The sequence below is a fragment of the Tasmannia lanceolata genome, unplaced genomic scaffold, assembly GCF_043159265.1.
Source record: "Tasmannia lanceolata isolate RefF3 unplaced genomic scaffold, GAP_Taslan_0.1 ptg000003l, whole genome shotgun sequence".
In the NCBI taxonomy this organism is placed as follows: Eukaryota; Viridiplantae; Streptophyta; class Magnoliopsida; order Canellales; family Winteraceae; genus Tasmannia; species Tasmannia lanceolata.
Genome location: NW_027518680.1, coordinates 58,414,450 through 58,423,669, shown reverse-complemented (window position 1 = coordinate 58,423,669; position 9,220 = coordinate 58,414,450).

Below are 9,220 nucleotides of genomic sequence, written 5' to 3'. Positions count from 1 at the left end.
AGGAGAATATTAAATACTAAATTACATCATTTTTCTCAAAGACTTTCATTATTCCCAAGATCTCAAATACAACAACCATGTTTAGAGGGTTTACAGAAATTAGGTCTAACTTATTACATCTTAATTCAAGACATAGTTAAGACATATTTGTCCTTTGGAACAATTCTGGATTCAACTCTAGCGTTCCTCATCTTTCATCTTTACTGCACCTGGGGGTTGGAACAATAAAACAAGAAAAAAGAGTGAGCTCAAATAGCCCAGCAGGGTATAAACAGCAAGTGATGTAGATTGTCAAGCTCATAAGAACATGATATTTTGTAGATAAAACATCTCACATTATAAACATGGAAAGAAAGAATAAACTCAACATACTTTCCAAACGTATAGAGAAAACTTATAGAACATGATATCAAGAAATATATATATGGACTTCATTAAGCATAGATGCTTTCATTCATAGTCATATCTCAGCCCATTCATAGTCGTACCTCGGCTCATAATCCTCTAGATTTACATTCTCTAAAGTCGTCATTACCCACGTGCACCTGGAGGACTATAACGCGTCCACCCGTCATCATATCATAACTCAGTCCATATTCAAAATTAAGGTATCACAAGGTAAACCCTAAACATAAACATATCTCACGGAAACAAGTTTCGATGATACAAATAGAATTATAGCTTTATCAGTAAAATCATTTATCTGAAAGGAATGGGGTCTGAAAGAAAGGATCCCCCTTAGATTCTCATCAGTTGTGGATCTCAGAAGGATAGAAACTCTTATGACAATTGCGAATAAAGAGAATCAAAGAATAGAAAATACTTACATCCAATATAGCAAAAGAGAATCAAAGGGAAGAAAACCCTCACATCAAGTTTAGCAAAAAGAGAATCAAAAGATAGGGAACCCTTACATCAAATATAGCAAAGAGGAAATCAGAAGATAGGGAACCGTTATAGCAAAAAGAGAATCAAAGGAAAGGAAAACCCCTACCTGAAAATTTTCTGATCACAGGTTTTTCGAGCTTACACCTTGGAGTGGTTTGAACTACAAATATCCTGTAAAAATTTAATATGTTATAATTTTAATATATTCTAATCTCAAAACAGTGTCCTTGTTGTCCAGATTGTGTCCTTTCTGTCTAATTTATGCTTCAGGGCAGTGTCCTTTCTGTCCAATTTATTTTATGATTACTATGCTTAGCAGTTCACCATTCTTTGATTTAGTTTACCTCTTGGCTACTATGCTCAGCAGTTCGCCTTTCCTTAATTAAAGTTTATTTCATGGCTACTATGCTTAGCAGTTCACCTTTAAGTTTATTTCACGGCTACTATGCTAGCAGTTCACCGTTCAAATATTTTTAAGGCTTGCATCGTGAGGCATTATTAATCCACCTGGCTAAGTCAATTTTATAAATTAAACCTCCATTGTGAATAAAAACTTCTCACGGGAGTTTCTAAAATATAATGATAAAACTTGCATAATCTATAGCAAGTTATCGCCTCTTATGCATGCTTCATCCCAATATTTTGGAAATAAAATCTAACATAGGTGGTAGAACCGACCCATATTAGCAATACCTATGACAAATAACTTTAAAACTATCTATTATGATGCATATTAAAGACTTACTTTAGTGGTGATGAACAAGGAAAATTAGTTTTCCCAAGTCTTTTTCTTTCTCTTTTCTCCTCTCTCTCTACTTTTCCTTAACACTCTTTCTTTTTCTGTCTTTTCTCTCTCTCTTCCTTTCTATTTTTCTTCTTCTTCTCTTCCTCTATTTTTAGGGAAAGCTGAAGTGAATAGTGACATGAATAGTGTTTGAATAGTGACCTTTGAATAGTGACTGAATAGTTAATGGATAGTGGCATTGAATAGGGAACAACTTTCGTAACTTTCGTCAACTTTTTCAACTACTGTCTTAAATGCATTGACAAAAATATATAAATAGTAAAGGTATAAATAAATGAATAGTAAAGGCTACTTGAATAGTAACCGAATGATTAATATTATTTAATTATTATTTTCATCGGTAAAGCGCAACTACTCATTAATGATAGTGGTTGTGGAGTTCACCCGCTTAGTTAGTGAGTTAATGAAAGTGGTTGCGGTGTGTCCTTCTGGTAGTGGTTCCCACTAGTGATGGGTCCCGCTATTTGTGGGTCCCACTGATGGTAGGACCCGCTTGGGTGGGATCCGCGTGTGGTGAGGCCCGCTGGTCAATAGTACTTGGTGGGTCATACTGTGAATTAGTAAATATGAATAGTGATGTAAATAATGTCATTGCATAGTAATTTTGAATAGTGACTATTGGTAATATTCAATATATGTAAGTATATCTACTCATTCCTAATTGACATCTGGGGCGGTGGCTTAGTGGTAGGAAGCCGTTCAATCCACGCTCAGCGTCGGGTTCGAATCGCGTAAGCCCCATTATGCCAGATGTCTTCATGCCCGATTAACTCGGGGGAAAATGAGTAATGGCCAATGATTACCCACCTATGAGGCCATATATATATATATATATATATATATATATATATACTAGTAAAAAACCTCGTGCGATGCACGGGCCGACAAAGAATTGTACGGACCACGTCATAGGTTGATCCAAACCGTCCATGTGATGGAACACAACATAAATAGGTTGTGCCCCAAAAATCATTTCCATAGGCTGATCCTAGCCCTCCAATCTATAGGGGTTTCCATAATTCTTCTTAAATCGGATGGTTAAGATCACCCTATAGATTTTTTATTAAAAAACCATAAAGGAGGGGGGTAAGATTGAAATTATGTGGCTTTAATGGGTGCCTTTGTTAAAAAGCATAAAGGAGGGGGTAGGATTGAAAATATGTGGGTTGAATGGGTGCATTTGTTAAAAAAAGTAAAAAAAGTGATGTGTAATTCTCATAGAATTTTCAAAAAATTCTCTTCTTTTCTCTTCTGCTATATAGTATATAGATATACCGGTTATTACAAGGGTCAATCAGGGCCAGCCTGGCCCGGCCCTGCTCAATCAGGGCGGGCCAGAGCCGTGCTGAGCCCTGTAGGGCGGGCAATGGGTTGAGGTTTTTCGGCCCTGACTCAGGGTCAGGGCCGAGATAATGGGATCCAGGGTTGGGCTAGGGTTTTGAAAAACCCGACCCAACCCAACACTGTTGCATCCCTAGTTTAAACTACCATAAGCAACCAAAGCCTTAGCCTTCTCACCTCACCATAGCCCCTTTTGATTATGTAAAAAGGCTAAGCAAATAACTCCTTTCTTGTTACTGTTATTCGGGGATTAGATTTCTTCATGCCATTACATAATATAGAAAGTCAAAATCTAAGAATAGCAACCCTAATTACTTGCCTAACAATTATTCTTCATCTTCTATCTAAAGCAACAAAATAAAAGCAAGAAATATGACTAAGATAACCCTAAAATAGAAATCCCGTAATAAACACTTACCATATCCTAAAAATGCATACAACTTAGCCAAATCAAGTCCAAATAGCATAATCTTGGGTTCTTTAGATATGTAATCGAAAAACCTTTCTAAAAACACCAAAATAAGCTAAATAGACAAGTTTTGACGTCCCCAAAAAAATACTATAAATAAAATGATGAAAATAAGAAATAAAAAATAAAAGATTTGATTAACGCCATGCGTTCTGCATCATTCGCCCCCGCTTAAAAAAAAACTCGATCTCGAGTTTAGGCCATCATCTTCCAAATCTGATTTTCGGCGTTGTACCAACCTTCCATTCTTTCATTCTTCTTTTTTCATCTTTTATTGATACCTTACATGAAGCTTTTTTTTTTAATAATGATCCCTTAAATGAAGCATAGCCATGAAAAGGGCTCTAGAAGGCACTCTCAAATCCATGACTATCTTCTCATGGATGCGGGCTTTGAGTAGCGCTAACTGTGTGAAAGTCTTCACCCGTTGTTGGAGTTCTTCGTTCTCCGCGGGCTGGATCAGGCTGGCCAATGTTAGGTGCAACGACTTCTTCATCCCGTCAGACATTTGTCGGAGATCCCTTGTGCTATAATACCAACTAACGGAGGGAGTGTAAAGCGGCAACACCAAGATGAAGATCAACACAGGCAGCAACTAAAATGATCTCGTGGGGGCTTGAAAACCCATGCCACGGTTTTGGAGGAAAACTCCAATATAACACGTGAAAGGAGCGGAGCTCCTTCACCCACGTGAAAGAGCTAATGCTCTCTTTACAAGTGATGTCCAAAAAATAAACTTTATTCAAATCTATCTTTCTTTCTTCATGCCATTATATAATATAGAAAGTCAAAATCTAAGAATAACAACCCTAAATACTTGCCTAACAATTATTCTTCATCTTCTATCTAAATCAACAAAAATAAATGCAAGAAATATGACAAAGATAACCCTAAAATAGAAATCCCGTGAAAAACACTTACCATATCCTAAAATTGCCTATAACTTAGCCAAATCAAGTCCAAATAGCGTAATCATGGGCTCTTTACATAGGTAATCTTAAAACCTTTCTAAAAACACCAAAATCAAGCTAAATAGACAAGTTTTGATGTCCCAAAAAAAATACTATAAATAAAATGACAAAAATAAGAAGTAAAAAATAAAAGATTTGATTAACACCATGCGTTCTATATCATTTCTACTAATCTTTGTTTTTTAACCAGGAATTAAGAGGCCCCGGGACAGACCGGCTATATATTGAATTATGGAAAAGAAGGGGCCGACAAGCCACCTAATTACAACCAAGACAGGAGAAGGCAACCCCATTTAAATGAACGGGGGAAACCAACCCCATTACACAACAGTGAATAGAACAACCCCACAAAAATCATCCGAAAACATTGATTTCTACTAATATCCTATTGTTTCCATTAATGATAATCAGTGCTTAATGGTAATCAGCGCTTATAAATATAAGCACTTGGATCACACAATAGAAGAAGAGGATAAGCAAGAGAGAATGGTAATCCTAATATAAATAACCAACCAAGAGAATAGTAATATGTAGTCCTAATCTATCCTAGCTGCCCAATGTGCCAACACAACTCAACGTCTAGATCTGATATTCTCTAATAAGTCACACTCTTCTAAATTGATTTCAATAACATATATACTAGAGTAGAAGCCGATTAGTAAGGAAACAACTATAATAATAGTAAAAATATTATTATTATAAGATTGCACCATCCTACCACTCTCAAGAGATTTGCTAGGTAGCTGGATTTTGAAATGAATAAGAATAAATATGGTAAAAAGTGATCCTGTGCAGCTTTCTGCAAAAAAATTTGTTTTTGTTTTGGTAGGTAAGCTGGGGTTAGGCGGACCTCGACCAGATATATTAATAGAAAATAAGAAGGTTACAATCTTTCATAAATAGTTCCCAACACATCGGAAACAATTACAACATTTAGAGAAGGGGACCTAAAATTAGAAAGGATTGAAACACCCTTGACATGGTAATCACATTTAGACAAAATATCAGCAGCCATGTTTGCCTCCCTCCACACATGCGAAATTTTCCAGGATTCAAATTTCTGAAGGGTGGTTCTGATGGAACAGAGAGTACCAATCTTTCTCCAAGGGCATTTCTGAAGACCCTTGATCACCTGGACCACATTTGTAGAGTCAGATTCAATCCATAAATGCTTGGCATTCAGTTGAACTGCAAGGAGGATACCATGAAGAATAGCTTCCAATTCCAGTTCATGGATAGAAACTGGAATCGCGACAAGAGAGTAACAGCCGAGGGATTCTCCAAACTGATTTCGGATAATTCCTCCCATGGAGGCTTCTCCAACAGAGAGCGAAGCATCAGAATTAAGCTTGAGGAAAGGAGGGTCAGGAGGGATCCATCGGCAAGATTTGGGAGCTCTTTCGATGTTGAAAACTGAGAGGTTGAAGTTTTCAGCTATTTTAGCCCAAGAAGAGGAGGAATTATTTAGCAGGTTGTGATGAAGGGCACGGCTTCGAATGGTATGAAGGATGATGCGGAGGGTATCTTGCTTATGCGAATTCTTCCCTTCAAAAAGCCTTTGATTTCTTTCCAGCCATATATGGTAAATGGTCACTCCAAAAGCTATTTTTGCAGTGATAGCAACCTGATGATTTCCTTTGAAGTTGTTTCTGATCCAGCTCTCCTCCTCCATCAGCGATCTCAGTTGCTTTCTTCTGTTGGAAATTCGCCATAGAATGGATCTCCAGATCCACGCAGAGAAGGAACACGAGAAAAACAGATGATTCTTGGTTTCTTGATCCGAACGGCATAAAGGGCATCTCAAATCACTTGCAAAGTTAAGAAAAGGGAGCCTATCTTTTGTGCAGAGCTTGTTTTGAATTGCTTGCCACACGATAAAGCTGTGCCGAGGGATGTTACCATGAAACCAAATTGAAGATTCCCAGTCAACTTGTTGATGCTGAATCCTCAAAGCATTCCAGGCACTTTTTATACTGACAAGCCCATCATTTGTGGGTTTCCAAATGACAGAGTCTTTGTTGTCGGTTGAGAAAATGGCAGACGACACAATTTCCTTCAGCTCTTTAAGATGAGGTTCTCTGAAAATTGATTCCCAATGCCCATACCACATCCTTAACGGAAGCATTTAAAGGAATGAAATTAATAACCGATCCAAAAGATGAGAGGTTAAGGATCCCATTTGGCACCCAAGGCTGATGCCAGAAATTAACCGTAGAACCATCTCCAATGGAGTAGCAGATGTTCTGCTTGACTTGGTCCCGAGCTTTGAAAATGCTTCTGGCAGCCCAAGAGGGCTTTGATGACATTTTTATCAACCAGAAATTTTTGTTTCGCACATATTTGGCATTGAACCAAGCATTCCAAGGAGTATTCGTGCCATGGGCGATATTCCAGACATGCTTACACTGAAAGGCTCTGTTTATATCTGATAATCGGCGAATTCCAATCCCCCCTTCTTTTTTTGGCTTACACAAAATGTTCCAGGCCACCGGATGATACTTTTGCTGCAGGTCACAGCCAGACCAGATGAAATCTCTAAGTAATTTTTCAATAGAGTTAAGCGTTTCAGCAGGAATGTGGAAGGAAGCAGACCAGAAAAGTTGAAATGAGTTTAGCACTGATTTTACAAGTTCAATCCTTCCTGCACGGGAGAGGAATTTATTTGACCAAGAGCTGATTCTTTTCCTGACTTTCTCTGTGAGAGGAATGCAATCCATTGAGGTAAGCCGAGTGGTTACCAATGGGAGGCCAAGATACCGGATTGGAGGATTCCTTCTGTCATGTTGAGAATAGAGCAGATGTCTTCCTTTGTAGAACCATCAATGCATGTGAAGAATATCTCGGATTTTGCAAGACTGACCTCCAGTCCAGAGTATATCCTGAAGAGATTTATACAGGAGAGAATTCCATGAACTGATAAAGAAGAGGCTTCCGCGAAGATCATAACATCATTTGCAAAAAATAGGTGAGAGATAGAAATATTGGCTCTGGAGAAGGGAGTGGAAATATGGCCGAGGTTCGCAGCTGAATATATGATGCAGGAAAACATCTCCATCACAATACAGAATAATAGAGGAGATAGAGGGTCTCCTTGCCTGAGGCCATTAGTGGTTCGAAAATAACCTTCCGGGGTACCATTCAGTAGGACTGAAAAAGAGGGAGAGGAGATACATTGATGGATCCAGCGGCACCAAATATCATTGAAGCCAATTTGGCTCAAAGACAGGAGCAGGGAGTCATGCTTTACACTATCAAAAGCTTTTTTGAGGTCCATTTTAATGCACATGGCTTTCAAGGGACTTTTTCTGTGGAAATTATGACAAAGGTCATAGGTAAGAAGAATATTGTCTTGAATAGTCCTGCCTTGGACAAAAGCTGCTTGAAAGGGGTCAATAATTTTTCCCATGAGAGGTTTCAACCGGTTTGCAATGAGCTTGGTAATTGTTTTATACAGGAAGTTGCAGAGGGAAATGGGTCTGAATTTATCGGGGCTAGATGCTTCAGGGCATTTTGGGATCAAAGAGATGAAGGTTGCATTGAGCTCAGGAAGAAGCTTCCCAGATTTGAAAAAATGAAGGATGGCTTTAGAAGTATAATCTCCAACTAACTACCAGAAATTTTTAAAAAATTCTCCATTAAACCCATCAGGCCCAGGGGCTTTGTTCCCATTTTGACTGAAGATAACTTTCTTTATGTCCTCTTGGGTGAAAGGCTTGGATAAAAGGAGAGCTTCCTCCAGAGATATCTTCCTCAAAGGGAAAGGGACAAAGGCTATGGGGGTGGAGTTGGGAGGATGCTGATTGAGAAGAGAATGGAAATGAGAAACCAACATTGCAGAAATTTGATTTTGATCAGTTGTAACATCCCCAGAAGCACCACACAAACCATGAATCGAGTTTTGGTTCCTTCGAGCCTTGAGAGCCGAGTGGAAAAACTTCGAATTTGAGTCTCCCAAATTGAGCCATTGAACTCTAGACTTTTGTCTCAGAAGGAATTCTTCCTTCTTAGCAACAGAGGCATAGGCCGATTGGGCTTGGTTGACTTCTACCCTGAGACATGGATCTGCAAGGTTAGACTTCAGGTTTGATTGGGCTACATCTAAAGCCTGACGAAGAATTGGAGCTTCAATATCAATGCGGCCAAAAATACTGTTGTTCCATATCTTAATTTCTGGTTTAACCTCTTTGAGCTTTCGCACCAATCTGTACATCGGATTCCCAATCTGTACATCGGATTCCCACTAATTGGAGTAGACCAAGCTCTCTCAACAGCTTCAAAAAGGGAGACATCATCCAACCAAGCATTTAGAAATTTGAAAGGCTTCTTCCCATTACCAGTGGTGGGCTTTATTTTGATAATCATGGGAGAGTGGCCAGAGAGCCAAGGGGCTCTATAATCAGCAATAGACAGAGGGAAATCACAAAGCCATTCAATATTTACCAGGGCTCTATCAAGTCTTCTTAGTTTGAGGTCCACATTTTGGGGACTATTGTTCCAACAGAGGACATGCCACATGGATCGGAGGTCAGCTAGGCCACACTTATCAATACAACGATTGAAATCGATAAGATTTGCAACAATGGGATCAGCTCCACCAAATCTTTCCTCAGAGTAACGGATGGTATTAAAATCTCCTAGGACAATCCAAGGGCAAACAATTTGCTGGGAGATGATGTTAAGATCATCCCAAAGAGAGTGCCTTTCATTTCCCCTGTTTCTTAGAAAACAATGAGTTTGAGTTTGAGT